The sequence below is a fragment of the Marmota flaviventris genome, chromosome 13 (genome assembly GCF_047511675.1).
Source record: "Marmota flaviventris isolate mMarFla1 chromosome 13, mMarFla1.hap1, whole genome shotgun sequence".
Taxonomy (NCBI): Eukaryota; Metazoa; Chordata; class Mammalia; order Rodentia; family Sciuridae; genus Marmota; species Marmota flaviventris.
Genome location: NC_092510.1, coordinates 99,389,595 through 99,414,177, shown reverse-complemented (window position 1 = coordinate 99,414,177; position 24,583 = coordinate 99,389,595). Strand labels below are relative to the sequence as shown.

General features: G+C 45.1%; 1 protein-coding gene and 1 pseudogene across 2 annotated transcripts in view; one reads left to right on the top strand and one right to left on the bottom strand.

The window, feature by feature from the left end:
* Abl1 (ABL proto-oncogene 1, non-receptor tyrosine kinase) overlaps positions 1-24,583 on the bottom strand; it is a 123,191-nt gene that overhangs the window by 90,858 nt on the left and 7,750 nt on the right. The window lies entirely within an intron of this gene.
* Positions 16,082-16,478, top strand: LOC114098567 (small ribosomal subunit protein eS12-like; annotated as a pseudogene).

Genomic DNA, 24,583 nt, shown 5'->3' with positions numbered 1-24,583 from the left:
CCATAGCCCAAGATTTTGTCTTCTGTACCTCAAAGAGTATTTAAAATCTAGGTCTCACAGGCACCTACTATAATACCAGCCATTCCATTCCTGTTGGCCATGAGAAAAGAAGGCATATGTCAGTACAAAGATTCACTTATAAGTGTTCTAGCAGCTTTGTTTGTAATAGCCTAAAAAAGGAAAAAAACCCAAATGCCCATGGACAAGTGAATAAATAAATAATGGTGCACACACACGCACTCACAATGGAACAGTCAGCACTCGGCAATAAAGAAATAAACTACTGATACAATGTGTCAATCAGCTTTGTATTGCTGTGACCGAGAAAAAAAGTTTGAGGAAAATAAAGTTAATTCTGGCTTAAGATTTCAGAGGTTTACACCAACCAGCCTCTCTGGCCTAGTGAGGCGAAGCATGGTGGAAGGGCATGAGAAAATGGCTTGCCTCGTGGCAGCCAGAAAGCAGAGAAAAAGGGAGGAAGGGACCAAGGACAAGATAAACCCTCCCAGGACACTTCCTCCAACTAGGTCCTACCTCCCAGAAGTCCATCAGCGACCAGTGAATTGATCCACTGAGGAGGTCAGAACCCTTGTGATCCAATCGCTGCTTAAAAGCCCCCACCCCCACCCCCCAGACACCTTTGAACCTTGCTGCAGTGGGAACCAGTGTTTTCAACACATGAAACCCTGAGGGACAACCCAGATCCAAATGCGAACAATACAACATGGGTGAGTTTCAAACAGTTATGCCAAACAAAGACGAGGTCATGAGATATGGCTATATTTTGTATAATTTTATTTAAGTGAAAACGAATATGATGACAGACACAGGTCAAGTGACTGAATGGGAATGGAGAGAGGTGGACCAGGGAAACTTTGGAAGATGATGGGTACTTCACTACCTTCACTGTGGTGATGGTTTCAGGGTGTACATGTCATGATTTATCAAATTGTACATTTTAATATGTGCAGTTTATTTTATGTCAATTATACCTCAATAAAGGGGAGGAGGGAGAACCTCTTGGTTACTGAAATCAGCAAATGACTCCAAGATGGCTTTAATTGTAGCCTGTCCCTCTTATTTCCAGCCTGTCCTTTGTTGTTCTTTGTTTTTGCAGTGCTGGGGATAGAACCTAGGTCCTCCCCACGCTAGGCAGGTGTCCCCACTGAGCCACAACCCTAAACCCATCCTCTGTTTTAAGAGGTTGTACAGACTTCCCTCTTTTCTTGCAAGTTCATGTCTAAATGTTTTCATCTGGTGGATCTTCAGGGCAGCTCAGCTCCTCTACTGGCATCAAGTCTCCCTCCTGTTTGAAGACAATGCTAGATTCTCCTCGTGTTCCTCTCATGTTACCCCATCTCACTCAAAAATCCCCTCAGGTGAGCACGGAGTAAGCTCCTAACCGGATCCCGAGCCCTTGTGTTTTCCTTCCCCCATCCTTCCTCAGGACATTCCCTCTGTCCAGATTCTGTGTCCCCTTTTATACACCCTTTTCTTCCTTTTGACAGGGGGTCTGGAAGTATCACTTCAGGACCCCAGGTCTCTTCAGCTGCCCAGATTCCCTCCCTCGACTCCCACCAGAGATCATACCCATCTTTTTCCCTAACAAATCACCCTAGTGAGGAGCAGTCTCTTTCCCCTCAAACACTACGGTTTTGTTGTTTATTCCTAATGCAGGGTCTCACCAGTGTCACAGACGTCCTGAAGTCCTGGGCTCAACTGATCCTCCTGCCTCAGCCCCCAGAGTACCTAGGACATTAGGTGTGCACCATCATACCTGGTTTGACCTCTGTAATTCTTCCTACCTTTATTACTAATGTAAACCCAATAACAACTAGCATTTGAGCTCAGCGTCTGAGGTTCCATTTTCTCCATTCAACCCCTGAAAACCAGGCCATCTCTGAATGGCCCACAGCACTAGCATAATGCCTGGCACTCGTGCAGACGAACAGTAAATACTTGGCAAATAAATCAATGAACATATGCTGGAGTGGAAATCCATCAAGGAAATGAAAGTGTTTGGGAGAGAGGGCCTCGCCCTCGTGAAGAACCACAGGGGCCAGCCGCCCAGCCTTGGACGCACTGGACTGAAATCCAGTCAGTCACCACAACTGCTTAGAAGTATCCATTTTGAATCTAAATGCTAAACATGCTTTGCTTCAAGAGACCACGACAAAAATGTGAGCACTGTTGTCTCTACAGTAGTTACAGGGCAGCATTCTTCTTTAAACTCCAACTTTGGAAGGAGAAATATCTGTGAAGTTGTCCTTGCAGATGTGTTCTTTCTCCTGTTAGGTGCACAACCTTTCAAGTGAAGATATCCAGAACATCTAAAATCCACAGCATAAGTTAATGTACATAAATGTCGTTGTGCCTAAGAAAGGACAAATGCTCCCACCTTCTGACATGTGTGTAATTTATTAGGCCAATAAAACAGCAAAGACCTGTATCCCTATTCCCCTTGTCCGCGCCCCGCCCCCCGCCAAAAAAAAAAAAAACAGGAAAAAAAAAATGAACACCGGGGCTGGGGATGTGGCTCAATCGGTAGTGCGCTCGCCTGGCATGCGAGCGGCCCGAGTTCGATCCTCAGCACCACATACAAACAAAGATGTTGTGTCCGCCGAAAACTAAAAAATAAATAAATAAATATTTTTTTTAAAAAAATGAACACTAATGTCAGAACACAAGCCAGCACTCCAGCTGCCCTCATCAATTCCATGCCTCACACTCAATGGCGGTCTATGAGGTCGTTTGGGTTTTTAAGATAGCGCCACCATGTGGCTGAAGTTTTTAGTACACTTTCAATAATAGAGACAACAATTGAAGATGTTATACTTGAAAACAAGGGAGCAAACTACACAGGCCCAGCATTATTTTTTATTAATATTTATTTTTTTAGTTGTAGTTGGACACAACATCTTTATTTTATTTATTTATTTATATGTGGTGCTGAGGATCGAACCCAGGGCCTCGCACATGCCAGGCGAGCGCTCTACCGCTGAGCCACAATCCCAGCCCTATAAATTATTTTTATAATAATCAAACTTTCGAGTTCAGGTATTAGAACTCTGTCCCCTTTTGGAGGATTCATGTTCTGACCTTTTCCTAAAGAATTTGGAGAGTGGCATTTCAAGGGTCTGCGACCCTGTCTCCTGCCTCTCTGTATTGTTCCAAAGCTCTTCTGTTCTACATGAAATACAGATTATTTAGAGACTTTGAAATTTTTATTTTTTAACAGACATAGATTTATACTTGCTGTCCTAGCCTTTCAGCTGTCCTAGCAGCTTACAAGTATTTGTAAAGCATTATTTAGAAAGAGGCTGACACACAGAAGCACTATGTAATGGTGCTTTTAATAATAAAATTTTGAAACTTCCAAAATATATGTATTTAATATAACTCTTTCCAGATGAGTACTTTATATATATATATTTTAGTTGTTGATGGACTTTATTGTCTTTATTTTTATGTGGTGCTCAGGATGGAACCCAGTGCCTCACGCATGCTAGACGAGCACACTGCCCCTGAGCTACAACCCCAACCCCCCAGATGAGGACTTTGGAATAAAAGACCATACTATAAATTTTAACAATCTTTCAGGGTTTAAAAAAAAAAAGAGGCACAACTGACTGAAATAAAGACAACAAAAGCCATAAGTCTGTCTGTGCCCCTGAGGCCTGGAGCACAGTCCTGATGCTGGTAGACAAAGAGACATACTAACTGTGGTTGTCACACCAGGGAGCACTACTCGGAGAGGTGACGAGTGCACCACAGACAACCAACTCATGACTGGAGTGAAAGAAGGCAGACTCAAAACCACACACTCTCGGTCATCAGGGTGTCGGGAAGACATCGGGAAGAGGCAGAACACAGGGACAGAAAGCAGGTCAGTGGCTGCCAGGAGGGGCTGAGGGTGGAGGGAAGGGACCCCACCAAGGGGCCTTGCAAGGGAAGTGTAGGGCGATGGAGCTGTTCTGGATCCTGGATTCGGTGGTGATTTCACAACTATCTGCACTTGTCAAGGTCACAGAACCCTACAGTGAAGAGGGTGATTTCTAACTGAATGCGATTATATACCTCAATAAAACTGACTCAAAGATTAACAAAATAAAATACAATAAAAGACTAAGGCCATGGTTTTTATCTCTAAATTAAATACTGATTATGCTTCCAGAAGCTAAGGAAGCTGTATTCTATAAAAGTTAAACAACAAATGATTGGACTTTTTTCTCTATAACTGAACTACTTCAGTTAGACCTTTGGCCTTTACTAACTTTATAACTACCCTGTATATTAGTCACAGTTTATTGATCTAACTATGTAACAAGCTGTATTCTGTTTCTCTAGGTTTACTGCTTAATATTTGTTGCCAATCACAGATGTGCATAAAATAAAGAGTGAAAAAGTCCTCCTCTTCTCTCCACACCCAAGAGACAGCCACGCCTGTTCCACACAGGTAGTGTGAACGGGGTCCCATCCCCCTTGCTTGTCCACTGAATGCTGGACACGCCACCTTACTCCTCAGTCTCTAACAGCTGCCTGGTTCTGTACAGACTGACAATCACAATTGATTTAGCCACGCCCATTAATGAACATTTAAGGCTTTCCAGCTGTTCTAAGTTAGGCTTCCCGCAGAGGTTCTAAGGCAACCTACTCCGTGAGCATCCCATGGAGTGGGTCTAGTACAGATGAGAACTCCAGGCCAGGTCTGCTGGGGACCAGGTGCTTCGATGCTGTGTCAGACAGCCCTGGCAGCACCCGGCTTACTACCTCCCCTCTAAGAGCAACAACCCTCCTGACCAGTGCAAGTTGGGGTTGAGGCAAGGCCTCTGGGGCATCAGCAGGGCTCTCAGGCAGACTGGCAGTCACAGGTGGAAGCATCTGTTTCTGCTCCTGGGTGCTGCGTGCCTTCCACCTCTGTGGGCCTGAGGACATACGGTGAACCATCCCTGATGCTCCAGAGGGAAGTTTTGTTCCCACTAGGGAAAACCTTCCCTAAGCTCCACCTTGCTGCCATTCACACCATGACTCCATGAGGTTGTAACTTAACAAAGCACAAATTATCTCACGTGTTTACAAATGCAGGAATCCCTGCCCCATCAAGGGGAGTCAGAAAGGAGGCTGCAAGCTCTACTGCTAGCAGAGGCCAGGCAGTCGGCGGGGGCGGGGGCAGCCAGGGCCAGCTCTCCAGTTTTAAGAGGCACGGAAGAGAAAAGCAGCCACTGGGCTCTAGCAGGAAGCTGCCATGTGAAAATGTAAGGCTTGGTGGGATGAAATCACCTAGCTAAAAAAATGATCAACGATATTTTAAAATGTCCTCCCTCTTCTCTCTTTCCCTCTCTTCCCTTCCTTCTCCCTCTCTCTCTCTTTTTAAGTTGTGGGTCTGTTTCCCAAGCTGGTCTCAAACTCATAGGCTCAAGTGATCCCCCACTCAGCCTCTCAAAATTTTCTAATTTTTAAATTTACAAAGTTCAACTTCATTCTTTTCCTTGCAAATTACTCATTAATTAAACCAAGTCATTTTTTCTAGAAAGTTTCCCTCAGTCTAAATTTTGATGACTGAGTTTGACAAGCCAGGAGGTATACAAATTTTAATGTTTTCTTCTGTGTGAAACTTTCTTTGCTCAAATACAGGCGGCTCTTTCTGTTTAAAAGACATACAGGTGGCTCTTTCTATTTGTGTGGGTGAACGTGTGCGTGTTTGGAGAGCTGGGCTGTAGCTGGCTGGTGTGAAGAGTCAAGTGTGTTTCTCATGCAATCTGCAGTGCTTACAGAACTAAAAACTTGGTACTGAGTATGAGGTCAGACTCTCTAGGCATTCTGAGGCCATGTGAACCCTTAGAAAAACGGGATCCCAAGGGCCAGGTCATCCTGGCATTCTACAGCAGACAAACGACTATATCAGCAAGTGAATGAGGCTATTTCAGAAGACAGTGCTGTGAAGCAATCCGAAGGGCACAGGAGATAAAGAGCTGATGCTGGCGAAGTCCCGGAGCCACGCAGGAACTCTACCCAGGGTCAGCAGGGAAGACTTTTTGAGAAGTTATCACCTGGGTTGCGGCCTGCGCGGATCTAAATGAGCAAACAGGGCAGGGTGAAGGGCAGGGCCCAGGGCTGCAGTAAGAGGGAAGAGCACCTGCAGCAAAGGGAGCCGTTGGAGGTGAAGGCCAAGAGGGGAACCCAGTCCTTGCAGGGCCCACAGCCCAGAGAGGAGCTGGAACTCCGCTCTGAGATGTGTGTCACTGGCGGCAGAAGCCTGGGGAGTGAGGAGGTCTGATGTAACTCCTGGGGCCAGGTCACTGCCAGTGGAAAGTGAGCAGGCCCAGATGGCAACAGGAGGCCAGGAAGTTTTCCAGGACAGAGAGGTGGCAGGGTGGGGCCAGGGAGGTGACAACAAACTGTGGGACAGCTGTAGGTGTGGGATTTATTCTGGAGGTTCACTGCTGCATGGATGTGGGAGTGAGGCCAGGGTGGGGGCCAGGATACCCCAGCTGTAGGCTGTCACCCTCTCCCCTGGCCTAAGCCATCAAAACCAGACCTGGCCCAGAATGTGAAGGGCAGGCCTCGTGAGAAGCCCTAAGCTGGAGAGAGGCCTGGCCAGCACCTGCACTGCTGCATCTGCAAGCACAGGGACGGGTGCCTTGGAATCCTGACCAGCTATACTGACAGTCACCTGGATGCCCACCAAGGGCTGTCCACTTCTGTCAGAAGCCACTCTTGCTAGAGCTGCCTTTTGCCGCGTGCTTACCATTCCTTTCTTGGGTCGGACTCAGAAGTGTGACTACGATTGTGCTTTCTCTTCCCAAGCTACAGGCCCCTGTCCTCCCAGCAGTTCCCGCTTTCCACACGGGGTGCCGTGGGCCGCTCGGGTTGTCCACATCCACAACGCGCTAGCCGGGGTGCGGCAGGAGGCCCAGTGTGCTTGGTATGTGCTGGGGAATGCCACGGTCACATTCCTCCCAGGGCACCAACACACACCATGGCCCCAGGGCCCTGACAATCGGAAGCTCCTGAGTAGCAGTTTCTCAGCAACCCTGGGAAACTGGTCGTGGGCGATGACCTGCACCCACTTGGTCTCCACTCCACCAACTGCAATTCTGATGAATTTGCCCAATTCTTTGCTCTTTCCTCTCAGGGAAGTTCTCAAAATAAGACCAACACCCCATCCTCGTGACTGCTTCCTCGCCCAGTTCTGCTGAGGAGCAGATTCCCCACCAAGCCACACAGTCTGGCCGGTGCCAGGATTAGGAAAACCCGACAGACTGTTGTGGCCTGCTGGTTTCCCTATGGCTTCTGAAGGTCTCCATATTTGCTGAAGTGTTAAACCTGTGGCATACAGACGAGAGCACAAAAGGGCCTTGGGGGGCCACAGAGGCGGACTAGCAACACAGGGGCTGCCAGGTGCGATCGTGGCACTATGCCCCCAAATGCTTCACTTCGTTATTAGTAAAAAGAAAAAAAATACTGGCCAGTCATCGCTGTACACAGGTACACCGATGTCTGAAGCACTTTCCAAAGAGGCAGTTAGCAAAATGGGATCAAAAGCCTATAAAAGGACCTGTTCTCCTGTTACAGAAATTCCACTTCTAGAAATTTATCCTAAAAAATAATTAGAAAGTATAAAGATAGATCTTGAAGAAAATTCTGAGGGAAAAAGAACAAACAACTACAGTGACTATGAATGGAGGATCAGGGGACAAGTCATGACCTAGCCACACACTCCATGTAACTCCACGTGGATCAGACCTCTACCCTTTTGTATAACACTCCCTCCTCCTTAGAGAAGGCTGCAGGGGGGTAGCAGAACAGCAGCCAGGCGTCCCCAGGCTGCTGACAGAGTAGTTACCACTGACCCAAAGCCTCCCCTTCCACCTCTGCAGGAGCCCCTTGAAAAGCTGCTATAGGGGCTGGGTTGTGGCTCAGCGGTAGAGCGCTCGCCCAGCACGAGCGAAGCCCTGGGTTCCATCCTCAGCACCACATAAAAATAAATAAATAAAATAAAGGTATTGTGTCCACTACAACTAAAAAGTAAATATTTAAGAAAAAAAAGAAAGAAAAGCTGCTATAGGCTACGGACCTCCTTGAAAGGCAAACAAATGACAACAAAACAGAAACAAACAAAATATATCCACACACACACACACCCAAACACAAGAATGCACAAAATGTTTTCAGTGATTTCAGGAAGACCTGGAAGAGGCTCATAAAATTCAGAGGAAAACATATCATTCATACTTAACATAAGAAATCCTCCTGACAAAGCATCGCTTTCTGAAAATGGGTAGCACACTGGCCAATCGGGCGGACGGGCAGCTCAGTGCACTACTCATTCTACTTGCATCCTCTGAAACAATAAGATCCATCCAAACCCAAGGTGTTGAAGGCACCAAACACAACACACTTGCCTACATGCACACAGTGTGCCGGAGGTGCCCCAGGAAGAGAGATCTGTAGAGACTCCCGTCACTGGACGCATCAGTCAGAACAAGAATCTGATCCTACCGACAAACCAAACATGAGACTGCCAGGAGAGAAGCACAGCACAGTCCCCCCAACGAAGAAGGAACCTCAGACATGAAAAATGTCCACAGCAGAAATGAGTTCCAGACAAAAGGCACAGACCTTTATTTCCCTCCAGCCAGAAAAATAAAGCAACTGACAGAGTGCTGGACAGATGGGTGGAGCAGGAAAACCTCACCTGGCAGAACACACCCCCCACCTCCTGCACTGTGGCTGGACCAAGCTCAGCTTTAGTCCTGGACAAGTCTCCCTAAAGGGCAGGGGATGGGTGCATCTGACCCTGTGGCCCTGCTCGCCTTGCCCTTCCCACCCAGAACCTTCACACAAACTGCCCCAGGGTCTGGACGTCCTCACCTTCCACAGCTGCTCATCAGTCCAGTCTGCCCAGTGTCTCCTGGGGGTACCCTGACCCCATTATATTAGGTTCATCCTCCCTTGTGCTGGCAGAGGAGGAGGTGGTGGTGGTGGTGGTAGCAACAACAAAACACAACTGTAATTAAGACTTTTTTTGAAGGCTCACCTGTTCTAGGACTTTTTCTCATTCACTTTATAGACGTATTCTTTCATTTAAAGCTGGGTGGTCGTCCACACTCATAATCCCGGTGACTAGAGAGGCTAGAGCAAATTCAAGGTCAGCCTGGGCTGTTAGAGTCTATAAACAAGTCAGGATGGCGCCTGGCATTTTGCCAGAGAAATGTTAGAGTCTGTAAACAGGTCTGGATGGCGCCTGGCAAAATGCCAGAGGGAGTGGTTTGTGAAGTAACACCAGCGAGCCATTAAGTGTGGAGATTTCTTATTGGTTGACTGATGTATCTAGTTTATGCTAATTAAGATAAGCTGTGTGGAATGTATAAATACCTCTGTTGTCCTACAATAAACGGCTTCCACTCCTGCTGTATCAATGTACACAAGTTGTTCGTCACCCCCAGTTATTTTGCTGCAGCCGGACTGTGGCAGATGGTGGCCTGTACGGGGAGCCCCGGGACACTCGGGGGTAAGTGACGAAAAAAAAAAAAGCAGCCCGTCCATAGATAGGACGGGAGCAAATCTGCTCATCCCTAGGCAGATAGGGCGAGAGGAAAAACGACCATTTCGAGAAAATGGAGAAGATTGATACAGTATGTTTGTGTCTTGTTTTGTCTCAGTGTATTGTATTGTCTTTGTGATGAAAATATGGAAGGGGTGAGAAGTAAATTACTAAGGGAAGAAGGCACCCCAGTGGAACCAAGAATAGTTAGGGCATGTGTTGATGGAAGCCCAGGAACTCTAGTCAGAAAGAAAAAGAAAGTTCAGAAGAAGAAAGATTATCAGGAAAAAAGTTGCAGCAAAAGGCTATTACTAAATACTTTTCGTTACCGGAGGGTGCGTGAAGCGGAGAGGCGGCTGCCGAGTGTGCAAGCCGGTCACAGCGCAGCAAGGATTTTCCAAGAGGCGGCGGCGATTGGCCCTTCCCCGCCTCCTGGCCGGGGAGCTGGCTCTTCCACTGCCACGAGCCCAAATCTAGACCTGACCTGGAGGCACAGTCTCGCAGGCTCTTGCTCCCTGTGCCCAGTAGCAGTTTGAGTCCGGGACACTCCCCAGGGCCATCTGGGGCTGCCCAGGCGCTACAGCCAGCAGAAGACGCTACTGGTGTCCCTGATGTTTGGTCATTTTCAATGCCAATAACTAAGCTACAATGGTTCTCCCACACCTGGAAGCTGATGAGTAATGAGCACTATTAATGCTTATTTCAAATGCAAAAAAACCTTGAGATAATGTACTAAATTGTTCAGAAGGTTGTTTTCTTAGTAGAATGCTACAGGATTTTCTTTAGCCATCCGGAGTTCCTGCCTTCGTCCCAGTGCCGGTAAAAACCAAGGTGGAAGAATTTCCAGTGTTGCTGAAAACCGGACGAGACTTCGGATCAAGCTAGTTGCCTGCAGAACTTACCTGGACTGTGATTTAAGCTAGCTGCCTGCAGAACTTACCTGGACTGTGAGTTAATCTATTGAGACACTACTTTACCTGGACTGAGACAACGAACTGTAATCTACAACAAATTGTAACTCGGTATCTTTGCAAATGGTGTCATTGCTGGTATAATTTTTCCAAGGGCTTCTTGCATGGAGCCATCAATTGGCTTGGTATTGTGACATTTTGTATCCTCCCCTTCTGCTCCTAGTAGATTATTTGTGGTATTTATGTAAAAACCACTATGGTCGTTATTTAAATTAAACAAAAGGGGGAATTGTTAGAGTCTGTAAACAAGTCAGGATGGCACCTGGCATTTTGCCAGAGGGAGTGGTTTGTGAAGTAACACCAACGAGCCATTAAGTGTGGAGATTTCTTATTGGTTGACTGATGTATCTAGTTTATGCTAATTAAGATAAGCTGTGTGGAATGTATAAATACCTCTGCTGTCCTACAATAAACGGCTTCCACTCCTGCTGTATCAATGTACACAAGTTGTTCGTCACCCCCCGGTTATTTTGCTGCAGCCGAACTGCGGCACTGGGCAACCAAGGAAGGCCCTGTCTCAAAATAAAAAGTAAAGGGCTAAGGATGTAGCTTGATAGTGAGACACCCCTGGGTACTATTTTGGGCAGTGTAGTAGCTAGCCTCCAAGATGGTCCCCAATGATGCCCAGCCCAATTGTGTAGTAAGGGTCCTCCCGCACGGAAGAGGCTGCCCTGCATAACCAGTGCGACATACTGAACCCACAGTGGTGTCTGAGGCTAGGTCAGAAAACACGTGGCAGCTCCTGGGGAAAGCAGCTGCCCTGTGGTGGGCATGCTCGGGCAACCTGTGGAGAGGGTGGCACTGCAGGCAGGCCATAGGGGGAGCCCAGCTCTGCGCAGGATGAGGGCTTGGGATTCCAAAAGACCAAATCCACAATCATGAGTACAAGGCAAGGAGGAGACTTGCTTTCATTTTCTTTTTAGAACCCCCTGGACACTCACAACCCATGCCCTCCCTACAGCCAAGTGGAAGTGGATACAGACCAGCCATCCCATGTTTGAACTCAGTCACCAATGCTGACGTGGCAGAGGCCAGCAGAGGAATGGCACCACACGTACAAGTTTCTTTTAGACATGTGAAGGTCCTTTGGCAAGTAGTAACAGTAAATACATCCTCTTCTCCCTTCAACTCCCACAGCCCTAACATCTATGTGGCAAAACATAACTGAGGTGTCCCCCACACTGGCAGGATTACCCCCGGGGTGAAGAGCAGAGAGCAGAGCAACAGCTGGAGTCCAGCAACTTCCATCTACAGGAGGCTAGCAAAGGCAGCAATTTTGTTGTGTTCAAAAATGTACAATATCTTAAAAGTTCAGAAGAATGAAATAGCCCATTGAGGTGGCCACGTGGCCTCTTCAGCCTGCTGCAACAGTGGGTGAGCAACCTGAGCTACAGGCGCTCTTTCACTTAACCACACAGTGAGGAAAACGCCCATGCCAGTGCCCAGGGCCCAGACGCAGCTTCTAGGAGAACTGACAGGGAGCCAGCTCCCAACCAGGTCTGCACATGCCACCAATTCAGCTAGTGCTCACAATCTAGAATAAAAGATGATTAAATGTCCCCAAAAGTGATCTACAGCACTGTCAAGCCAGTGAACTGCCTTGGCAGAAAAAAGATAAGCCTATTCCACACCTGAGTTATGTTGACAGTGGCCTTAAAACTTCTTATGTAAGGGCTGGATAGTGGCTCAGCGGTAGAGCGCTCGCCTAGCACATGAGAGGCCCTGGGTTCGATCCTCAGCACCAAATAAAAATTTAAAAAATAAAATAAAATAAAGGTATTGTGTCCAACTACAACTAAAAAATAAATATTTAAAAGAAAATTCTTGGGACTGGGGCTCTGGCTCAGAGGTAGAATGCTCACATGGGTGAGGTCCTGGGTTCGATCCTTTCAGTAGGCTGAAAAATGGCTCTCCAAATGGTACAGACACCTAAAAAATAAAGGTATTGTATCCACCTACAACTAAAAAAAATACTTAAAACAAAAAATTTCTCATTGAAAAAGATAATTTGGTAGAGAGTAAGCCTGATTTAGATTCTTTATTATTCATTAAAAAGCTCTGTAACGATCTCCTCAGAATCTAAGGACACCGTCTGTTCAAAAACTTGACAGGCAAGCTCCACGGCGCACGGAGACGGGAGTTTCGTCGCCTGTGTGTGTGCTGGAGGATCTGGCCTAAGACAGGAGCGCGCTCCTTCTTTAGCTGTGACTCAGTTCATGATCTTTTCACTCATATTTATGAAGATAATAAAAAAGGAAAATTAAAAGGGTATGAGATTTTCACATGGATACTCAACCTCACTAGTCATCAGGGAAAAACAAATTGAAAATCTAAATACCATAGCCACTTAATGGCTAAGGTGAAGGACTCTGACAAGACCAAATTCTGATAAGAATACCAGAAATTCTGGATGCAAGGACACTGGTGGGAACATAAAATGACTGCCACTCTGCAAAACAGCTTGGCAGTTTCTTATAAAATTAAACACATACTTAACCACATGACCCAGTAATACACATGCCTAGATCTTTCCCCAAGCACAGTAGGCTGGAAAACGGCTCTCCAAATAGTACAGACACCCTAACTGATGTAACCAGTGGACCTCAGGTATATATATGGCAGAGTTGAACCCAAGGCCTCAGGCATGCTCAGCACACGCACTCTACCGCTGAACTCTACTCCCAGTTCTATGATTTTCATTTAACAAATTAGGAACTAAACACTCAGAGAGGTTAGGACTACTCCTGTCTGGCGAGGTAGACATGCTCTCTAGCAAAGCACAGAGGACACGGTCCCCTATATTTGCTAAGTGAGGTGACATTGCTAGTAAGTGGTCATCTGGCATTTGAATTCAGATAAAACTATGATCTTAATGTCACCTCTACTTCCCTATTTGACAAGGAGACAAAGAAGCATGAACTTGCCAAGGAACAGCAACTCCTCTACATTCTAGAGTTTGTGCTCTTGTTTGTGTTCCGGGTCTGTGAGAATGAAGCCACAGTTGGGAAGGTTAGCTTAACACTGGCACATGGTCCCAGCTGACTTGCCCAGGGTCTGCTCTATTATTTTTTTTTCATCTTCAATTTGTTGTCACCTTCTTCTTCTTTTTTTTTTTTTTTTAATTTTGAGACAAAGTCTTGCTAAATTGCTTAGGGCCTCCCTCATTTGCTGAGGCTGGCCTCAAACTTGTGATCCTCCTGCCTCAGGCAAGTTGGAATTTTAGCCACCATCAAATGAGCAGGAATGTAATAACCTGACAGTTCTGGAGTTCCGTAAGATAAGAAACATCAGATTTCAAAATTGAGAAACATTTTCCCACAAGCATTTCAAACAATAAGAGCTGAGGTCTGTTATCAAAAGAATGCAGACTAAAATCTGGAGGAAAGAATTCAGAATGAGAAACCTGCATGTGAAAGTCACTCTCCCCTCACTCCAGGAGCACCAATTTCCTCACAGGCCAGGTACGTAAGCAAAAGGGAGGGCGAGAACAGGGAGATATCTAGGCCCCTGCTGTAGCTAGCCCTATCCCGGCTTTAGGAAACTAGGCAACAGCAAATCAAAGCAGCAGGTGCTCCACCAGGTAGGCCAGCAGGCCCGACAGTCGTGTCTGCGCATCAAACAATTAAAGATATGGAAGAAGGGACAATGCCCTTCTCGCCTCCTTACTTTTCTTGTCCACTTATGCCCAGATAAAACTGAACAGGTAAAAAAACATTCAACCCCAACACTTCAAACAAAACTCTGGCAATGACTTCATTAGGACACCTCAACCTGACTTTAATTTCCTCTCTTGAAAAGGACTAGCAAAGAGGCCAGGTGTAGCATTACATGCCTGTAATCCCAGTGACTAGGGAGTCTGGGGCAGGAGGATTGCATGTTAGGGGTCAGCCTCAGAAATTTAGCAAGACTCTGTTCAAAATAAAAATAAAAAAGGCTGGGGATATGGCTCTGTGATGATAGAGCACCCCTGGGTTCCATCCTCAGTATGGAGGAGGAGGAGGAGGAGGAGGAACAGCATAAGATAATAAAATAGCTGTATGGCAAATGCTAAAGCAAGATTTTAAAGAATAATAAAACATATTCAGTCATATTACTCAATAACAATTTTTTAGAAACAAATTCATACCATAACACATTTTTAAAATATTTAAAGTACAATTTATTTCATCTTAATTTTTACTTTATAAATGCTTTTAAAAATATTTTTAGTTGTAGATGGGGACAATATCTTTATTTTTATTTATTTATTTTCATGTGGTACTGAAGATTGAACACAGTGCTTCTCATATGCTAAGCAAGTGCTCCTCTACTGAGCTACAATCTCAGTTCCTATAAATGCTTTATAATACACAAAATATCTTAATAGCACATGACACTAGCTATGTGTATGTATATATGATACATACAGAAGAGATCTGCTTGCCCAAAAGAATTTTTTTTAATGGAGACCATTGTTTTACACAGGTGTTGTTTTTTGTTTGTTTATTTGTTTGTTTTAGTACCAGGGATTTAACTCAGGGACACTAGACCACTGAGCCACATCCCCAGCCCTATTTTGTATTTTATTTAGAGTTGCTTAGCCCTTCGCCATTGCTGAGGCTGGCTTTGAACTCAGGACCCTCCTGCCTCAACTTCCCAAGCTGCTGGGATTATAGGCATGTGCCACCAATCCCAGCTCTACATAGGTTTATAACGAACCTCAAACTTCAATTTGCGGTTTAGAAGAAGGGCTCCAGCACTAGTTAGTGACTTAAAAATATGCCAAGAGCTCTGCGCAGTGCCTAGCACAGGGAAGCACTCCACAGCTGCTGTCACAGGTACAGACAGTATGACAAAACCTGGTGTCTGTCTCAGAGGGGTATTTATGCACAGCCCATCATCTGTAAATCAAGCAACGGTCTCTGATCTTCTGAATGCCCTGCAGAAAAGCTCATATGTTTTGGTTAAATGGGCCTCAACTTCAGGTGAAGCCATCACACTTCTCAGAAGTGTGTAAGGAAGGGCCCCCACTGCAGTAACAACTGAAAAGCTGTGTGCGCATCTCATCGGACTCCCGACAGCACACATCCTCAAAATGATATCCACCACCACAACACACGAATGAAGTGGTAAAAAGCGCCAACACTCCTCACAAATGGCCACAGGAGTACAGCCCAAACCAGAGGCAACTAGGGCTTAGACAGAAACAGCCTTGCACCACAACCCAGGGCCGCAGTGGGCTCCTTCCTCTTTACAAATGCTCTGTGAAAGGCGCCAGGTCCTGTTGAGAAGGTCTGGGCCAGATGCTCCACAGCTGTGATGTTCCACGGCAGGAACTGGCCCTTCACTCCTTTTCCTCGGCCCTCCTCACCCAACTTCCCTTGCACTACACCGTTCTGACCTGGCTCCTTTCTCTGTAACAGACAGCAAACGCCTAAGGACGGGTGTGGTCTTGCCCGCTTCTGTCCAACGCAAGCTCTCGGTCAAAACATACGCTCCAGCTCTTTCCCTGCCACTGCTGAGTCGAGCAGAGGCGGAGGCTCGGGCCCGTTCAAGATTCCGCTTTACCAGTCCACCCACCGCCATGGCCCAGGAAGGCACTGCTGCTGGAGGTGTAATGGCCATCAACACTGCTTTACAAGAGTGCCGAAGACCGCCCTCATCCACGATGGCCTTGAACATGGAATTCGAGAAGCTGCCAAAGCCTTAGACAAGCACCAGGCCCGTCTCTGTGTGCGTGCATCCAACTGTAATGAGCCAGATGTATGTCAAACTGGTAGAGGCCCTTTGTGCTGAGCACCAAATCAATCTAATTCAGGTTGATGACAGCAAGAAACTAGGAGAATGGGTTGCATCTGTAAAACTGACCGAGAAGGCAAACCCATGAAGTGGTTGCTTGCAATTGTGTAGTTGTTAAGGACTATGGCAAAGAATCTCAGGCCAAGGATGTCATCAAAGAGTACTTCAAATGCAAGAAATAAGTAAATAAATCTTTCATTCATATTCAAAAACAACACACACTCCAGCGTGGTGACTGGTCCTCCCCTCCCGTCCTCCGTCCTCCTCCCTCCCCAGGGCTTCTCTGGGAGGGGGGCTGGCACTCAGACACAGTAAAACCAAGCCCGGGTGGGGTCTAGCAGCTCCCCCTCAGTGAGGGAAAGCAAAGGACTTCCAGGTGCCTTCCAGCCCTGCAATCAGAGGAGATGCCAGGTGCAGCGATGGTGCCCCTGAGCCTGTGTGGCCATTCATTATGCGTCTACTGATGATTCCCCTAAAAGCCAACTGAAACAAAAAAACTTCATGTCAATGAACAGATCATTTACCAACTCCTCTGACTTACCATTAACATCACACAATTATGTGCTCTTAGGAGGCAATGATGTGGACTTACCTGAAGTTACAGAAAGTGGCACTGGGATTCGATCAACTTATAAGACCCATCTACTAATTATGATGTCCTGATCTGGCAACACTTTAACCAAACTCAGTCAGGGAAAAATGCCCTCAGGCTGCTGCATCCCCCTACTTGGATAGGAAAGGATTAATTTTCATCTGAACAAGTGTTAAAGTATCACTGATCATGCATGCTGACTGAACTTCAGATGACTTTCTGGATCAAATCTCCCTTGATTAAATTGCAGAAATATATACTGTTTTGATAAAGAACAATATAGCTATTTAAAAAGTCTACCCTTGTATTTATTTCCTGAAGGCTTTTCTCCAGTGTACCATCATCTCAATTAAACCTCAAAAAACAAAGAGCCCTTTAAAAAAACATCAGGAGACAGTATGCACATCAGCAAAATATAAATAAGACAACAGCAGGGAGGATGCTCCTATTCATACATGTCCCAACCCAAGTAACAGAGCTGTGGAGGCCATGCGGCACTGAGTGATACTTTCTGGGTGCCAGAGTCTGCTTTCACAGCTAGACTGAAAAGGCTCACATATCACAAAGACCCGTTTATCTCAGAGAAATGTCTTTCCATACATTATATCCACCAAACAATATTCTGTTTTGAATGGGGGGCGGGGGGACTGTCACCATTTCTCATACCATGTTTTAGTATTTTTTTGTGTTCTTGTCAAGCAACTACTCAACTGGGCTTCTCAAGAAAAAAAAAAAGAAAACCCTCCAGACATGCTAATATCTAATTCTAACTTTAATTTTTCATTGTTGTTGTGAATATTAAATAACTTAAACTCAAAAAAGTCACCTGTCCCCACACTAGCCTGCTGAGGAAACGTCTGTGTCCTGGGGCAACGCTGTGTATCTGCAGGCTAAGAGCTGTGGGTCCCAGGCCTTGCCCTTGGCTTCCTCCTAACAGACCCTCAGGGCAGGACAGTGTCCTGAGGCTGAGGCTGTTCTACCACTTACGCAAAGAAGGTCACAGGCAAATTCCAGGGAAGACACTGGAAGACACTGGAAAAGGAGATACCTCCAGGGCACTCGTTCACTTGTCACTGCCCCTGGAGGAAGGAACCACCTCCACCTTAGCAGCCTCTCAACTCTGCCTGAGGCCTCCCTGAATCTGGTCTGCACCAAGCACACAGTGCCTTAACTCAGTGGTGCACCAAGTCCAGGCACAAGCCAGGTGGCAGGAAGAGACCAGAGGGCCTGAACTGGATGGTCCAAAGTCAGACCTCTTTTAGAAGAGGCAGTGGCCTCACCCCAGGGCTGAAGGATCATCAGAAGGAGCGGGAATGTTTCCACCACACAGAGGTGGAAAATGTGTGAGGAGACGTGCATACTGAGTTAAAACACAGCATGGGACCTCATAATTTTTGTTTTTAGGTACCCGTTAAAAATATAAATTTAATTTTAAAGAGAAAAACAGTGTCAGTAATATATTATCTCTAACACTAGGTAGTTGCACCATCTACCCTGGGAGATGGTCAGCACACTGCACAGGGACAGCCGAGGACGGCCCCATTAAATGGAATTTTGCCAATTTCACAACAGAAACAAGTGTGCAAGTGGCACGCAAACTAACCCAAGTTAAACAAATATAAGTGATATCATAAAGACTGTAATGTCACTTGATAATGGACTCTGACATCGTTCTTCCCAAATAATGGAAAGAATGAAACCCCGAGGGGAATGAATGCAGGGCTTTTCCCACAGAGCCTGGTGGCTGCAAGTAACAGTGAACCAACTCACAGGGCTTCCACAGTAAGGCGTCAAGGTGCGGTGCGCTCACCAGCTCGGCGCTGTCCTGTTTACCCTCTGGCCTGCCCAGTGTTTCAGGGCCCCCACCTGCTGGCTGGCCTCATGGTGCTACACTGGCTACCAGAAGCAAAAAACACCTCACTCCAGTGCCAGAATAAAAGGCCCTGATTTCAGAAAGATTTGGTCAGTTTAGGATTCATGCCCACTTCAAAGCAAAAGAAGTGCCCAGGACAAAGGAGCTGCTTAGACCAATGACTCTCCACCCCAGCTGCCTGTGAGAACCTGGAGCATTCACAACAAAAACAAGGACATGCCTGCAGATCCTGGGGTCAGAGGGTGCTCCCCACTGCAACAGCACCTTTCCCCAGCTGCAGAAAAATTCTTTTGAACAGAGTCTTCTTTACTGAAACACAAATTAAAAAACAAACAAAACTGATGCTCAGGCCTCTCCCCAGGCCAATTAGGTCAATCCTAAGAAATGGGATCTGGACACAAGTGTTTCTAGCTTCTGAGGAGATGCCAGTGGGCAGCCAGGGTTGAACAGCCATCTCAAGTCCCTCTGGAGCTTGGGACAGCTAGCTCTTTGTGAGATAGAGTCAGAAGGCAATGGAGGCCACACAGTCAACCAGCAGGAGCCTGCACAGTGTCCTCCTTAAATATCCACCACATTAAGAACCTGGTGAGGGGCTGAGGTTGTGGCTCAGCAACACAGTGTCTGCCTAGCATGTGCGAGGCCCTGGGTTCGATCCTCAGCATCACAAAAAAAATAAAATAAAGGTATTGTGTCCAACTACAACTAAAAAATATTTTTAAAAAGAACCTGGTGAGATGGTTGATAGAAACATAAATATATGTCCCTTAAATGTGTTAAAATGCTCAACATCAATCACAGGAGAACTACTAATCAAAACCACACTATTTCTTACTTACCTGATTAGAAAAACTCCCAAAATTTTACCTCTCTCTCTCTCTTTCAGGGGGGTACTGAGGATTGAACCCAGGAGCACTTAACCATTAAGCCACAACCCCAGTCCTTTTTATATTTCATTTAGACAGGGTCTTACTGAGTTGCTTAAGGCCTCACTAAGTTGCTGAGGCTGGCTTTGAATTCGCCATCCTCCTGCCTCAGCTTCCCATGCTGCTGGGATTACAGGTGTGCGCCACCACACCCGGCAACAGCACAATCTCTAAACTAGGTTTTGGGGACACAGAGACCCTCTGCGTTACTGGTGGTGGAAGCATAAACTAGAATCTTATAGAAGGAACTTTGGGATATCTACCAATATAGATCCTGTATTAGTATGTGTCTATGAATTAGTGGATATCCACTAAGTAGTGTCACCTGCTAACGGAAATGACAAATGCACAACCCTTCCATCCAGCACTCCTCCTTTCAGGAGGCTCTTCCACAGACACAGCTGTGTGAGTATGAAATGGCACATACAGAGTTATTCTTCAGCACTGTCTGCAACAGCCAAACACTAGAAATAATCCAAATGCCCCAAAATAGGAAACTGGTTGAGAAACCAACGATATTTCCAGGTTAGTGGGCCACAAGGCAAAAAAAAAAAAAAAAAAAAAACTGCCTTGCATGCACAAAGCCCTGGGTTCCATCCCCAGCACCACACACACACACAAAAAAAGACATCTGTATACCAACATGGAGACATCCTGAAGATCAACTGAGACACAGAAACCAAGATGCACCAACAGCTCACACTGCATGCTATCCTTTGTATATAAATACTCACAAAAAAGAAACATTTAAAGGATAAAAAAAAGGAACTACAAAAGCAGAGTAGTGGAATGAGAAGGTCAGAGGGCAAGATAGGAGCAAGTGTTGCAGAAGACATATTTACTGTTCTGGACTTCAATCAGGAACTGTGCTACCTAGCCAAAGTCATGCAATTTATTTTTTTTAAATATTTTTTTAGTTGTAGATGAATACAATATCTTTATTTTTAGTTATTTATTTTTATGTGGTGCTGGAGATCGAACCCAGGGTCTCACGCATGCAAGGCAAGCGCTCTACCACTGAGCTACAGCCCCAGCCCCTCATTCAGCCCCTCAGCAAGGAGAGGCAGCACACTGCAGCATCAGCCTCTCGGAGGCTGGGGAGGAAGCCCACTTGAGCCTGGGAGAAGAGTTCGGGACCAGGGAGGGAAACACAGTGAGATGGAGTCTGAAATGGAAATTCTAATTATTTACTTTTCTCCAGGTCTTACTTTTTTTGCAGCAGAATACCCAAACATAGAAGATAATTGCAAATATGTGCCCATACAAAAGAAGAGCTAGTGCTCAATTACATACGGGAGACAAGAGTCCTGTTTAAAATAAGTAGCTAACCACAAGTCAGGCCTTGCGAGCGCTGGACTCCAAGTCTGCTTAAGCAGCTGCCCTGCCTGAGGGCTGCCATGATGTCATGAGCCCTCCTTACAACTGAAGGCATGGAATAGGCCAAACACCATCTAGAGCCTTCCTCAGTCCACAGACCTGATCTGGCCAGGACAAAAGTGACTTGAATTTCCCCAAGGTCCACGACAGTTAAGAATTCGACATGATTCTTTTGGTTCCCAATAAAGGGAAATTTCAGAATAGAAAAGTATGACATCTGAAATAAAAATTTTCCAAGACATTAAACTTCAGAAGAGATAGTGAACTTGAAGACACACCAATAGAAAATAAAAACTAAAAACTAGGAAGAGAAAAATGTTTTAGTGACCTAACAGAGCTTCCATAGAATCAAGGAAGAACTGACAGAATATTCAGTCATATTTTCATTCTCAATGGTCTTATTTGTGCCTTTCATTCCATCAGTCTTGCCAGAAGTTAGTCTATTTCACTAGTCTTCTCTGTTTCAAAGTCAGCTTTTGGTTTTGTTGATCATTTCCATTTCTTAATTTATTTTTATTTTGTTACTCTCTTCCTCCTGGGTGGGGGCAACAATCGGGCTGGAAGGAAAGAAAATAAGAAGCTAATACCTCCATCCCCAGCCCTTGAAGGTCAAGGGTCTCATATGTTTTCTCTCATATGTGGAAGATAGAGAGTAAAAAGGCAAAGAAAGCTGGCAGAGCAAAGATCTCATGAAAATCAAAGGGAGATCAGTAGATGAAAAGGACCAGGCAGTGAGGGGAAGGGGGAGGGGAGTGCTGGGGAGTGATATTGGCCAAATCATATATTGTACACAGGTACAAATATGTAACCATAGCACCAATAAAAAATAAATAGTAAGGGAAGCTGTCACATGGTGGTGCAAGCCTGTAATCCCAGCGTCTTGGGAGGCTGAGGCACGAGGATCAAAAGTTCGAGGCTAGCCTGGACAACTTAGTGAGGCCCTGTCTTAAAATAAAAAAGGGCTGGGGATGTAGCTCAGTGATAGAGCACCCCTGGGTTCAATCCCCAACAGTAGGGGAAAGGGAAAAGAAAAGAAATGTACACCCAACAAGAGCAGAACACATTCTTTTCAATAATACAAATGAAACATTCACTAAGACAGGTTATATTTTGAGACATCAAATTAGTCTTAGTAAGTATCAAATGACTGAAACTTTACAGAGGATATTCTCAGACCTCAATGAAATTAAATTAGAAATCAATATGATATCTGCAATATCCAAATATTGGAAATTAAATACTTTAAAAACAACATATCAGGGCTGGGGATGTGGCTCAAGCGGTAGTGCGCTGGCCTGGCATGCGTGCGGCCTAGGTTCAATCCTCAGCACCACATACAAACAAAGATGTTGTGTCTGCCGAAAACTAAAAAATAAATATTAAAAATTCTCTCTCTCTCTCTCTCTCTCTCTCTCAAAAAAAAAACAAAAAACAACAACAACAAAAAAAAACACAACATATCAAAATGTGTATAATGGCAGTAACTCAGTGTGTAGAAGGAAATACACAATTTTAAATACTTAAGAAAAACTCAAAAATTTTAAATGCTTGTATTAGGAAAGAAGAAAAGTTCAAAATCAATAATCTAAATTTCCACCTTAAGAACCTAGAAAAAAGTTGGTGTGGTAGCACCTGTAATCCCAACAACTCAGGAGGCTGAGGCAGGAGAACTGCAAATTCTAGGCCAAACCTGGCAATTTAGTGAGAACCTGTCTCAAAATAAAAAATAAGCCAGGCATGGTGGCACGCACTATAATCCCAGCAGCTTGAGGCAGGAGGATCTCGAATTCAAAGCCAGCCTCAGCAAAAGCGAGGTGCTTAGCAACTCAGTGAAACCCTGTCTCTAAATAAAATACAAAATAGGGCTAGGGATGTGGCTCAGTGCTGAAATGCCCCTGAGTTCAATCAAATAAATAAGTAAATAAATAAAGTAAAAAATAAAAAGATCTGGGAGTGCAGGGTTGGAGTTATGGCTCAGTGGTAGAGCGCTTGCCTAGCATGTGTGAGGCACTGGGTTCAAACCTCAGCACCACATTAAAAAAAATAAACAAACAAAATAAAGGCATTGTGTCCATGTGCAACAAAGAAAATTAAAAAAAAAAAAAAAGATCTGGGAGTGTAGCTCAGTACTAGAGCACACCTGGGTTCAACTCCTAGTACCAAAGGAAAAAAACAATCTAGGGGAAAAAACAAAATAAAGTAAAAAAAAAATGAAGAACAGAAATCAATAAAGTAGATGACAATTGAGAAAGTCAATTTTTTGAAAGACTAATAAAATTGATAAACTCCCAACAAAATTAGCCAAAAGAGGCAGAAAAAAAACAGAATGCACAAATTAACAATAAAAGATTGTTAATGAAAGAAGAAATATCACTACAGAGCCTAAGGACACCAAAAGGACAGGGAAATACTAAAACACGGGGAACAAACCCACTGACACACACAAGGTATTAATTACCTCTGAGGAAGAGCAAGGGAGGATCTGGCGAAACTGGGGAGGACGGGCCCTTCTGAGGAGTGCTGCTGACTTTCCACTTCTTTACCAGGACAGGTTCACAGAGGTGCTCATTTCGGGATTATTCATCAAGCTGCATATTTACCATTTGTATCCCTTTCTGTATGTACAGTATAATTTTTAGAAATCATACAAAAGTTCCATCAACAGATGGAAGGGTAAACAAAATGTTGTACATACAAGCTTGGAGTATTATTCAGTCTTAGAAAGCAAAGAAATCAGCATATATGCTACAACATGAATAAACCTTAAAAAATATGCTAAGTGACGGCTGAGGTTGTGGCTCAGTGGTAGAGCCCTCACCTAGCATGTATGAGGCACTGGGTTTGATCCTCAGCATCGTATATAATAAATAAAATAAAGGTATTGTGCCCACCTACAACTAAAAAAATATTTTAAAAAATTTTAAAAATAGCCAGGCACGGTGGTGCATAACTGTAATCCCAGTAGCTTGGGAGGCTGAGGCAGGAGGATCGCGAGTTCAAAGTTAGCCTCAGCAATGGCAAGTGCCAAGCAACTCAAGTGAGACCTGTTCTCTAAATAAAATACAAAATAGGGCTGGGATGTGGCTCAGTGGTTGAGTGCCCCTAAATTCAATTCCCAGTATCCCTATCCCCCAAAAATCCTTGGATCCATTAGGAAAGAAATTACCTGTCTGAGAACTTTCTTCTATTTCTTGTAAGTGGATAAGTCCAATCTCTTATTTAGTGCATTCAATTCTTATTAAACAAGAAATTTTTACTGAGGGCCTATCTATTCAGCACTGGGCTTAGGTAACAGACAAGGAGGTCGATCCTGCCTGCACACACTTACATTTCACTTGAGGACCCAGCTCACAAGAAGCCATTAGGAAATACTACAGGGCAAATACACAGTGTGTGGGCAAGCGTTCACTGTATTGCAGAAGCACGACGGGGCAGAAGTTACAGAACAACTAGGGAGGGCCAGATGTCAAATGTGGTTTCAGGAAGAAGGGGCACTGAGAGGAATGTGAATGGTAGGTGGGT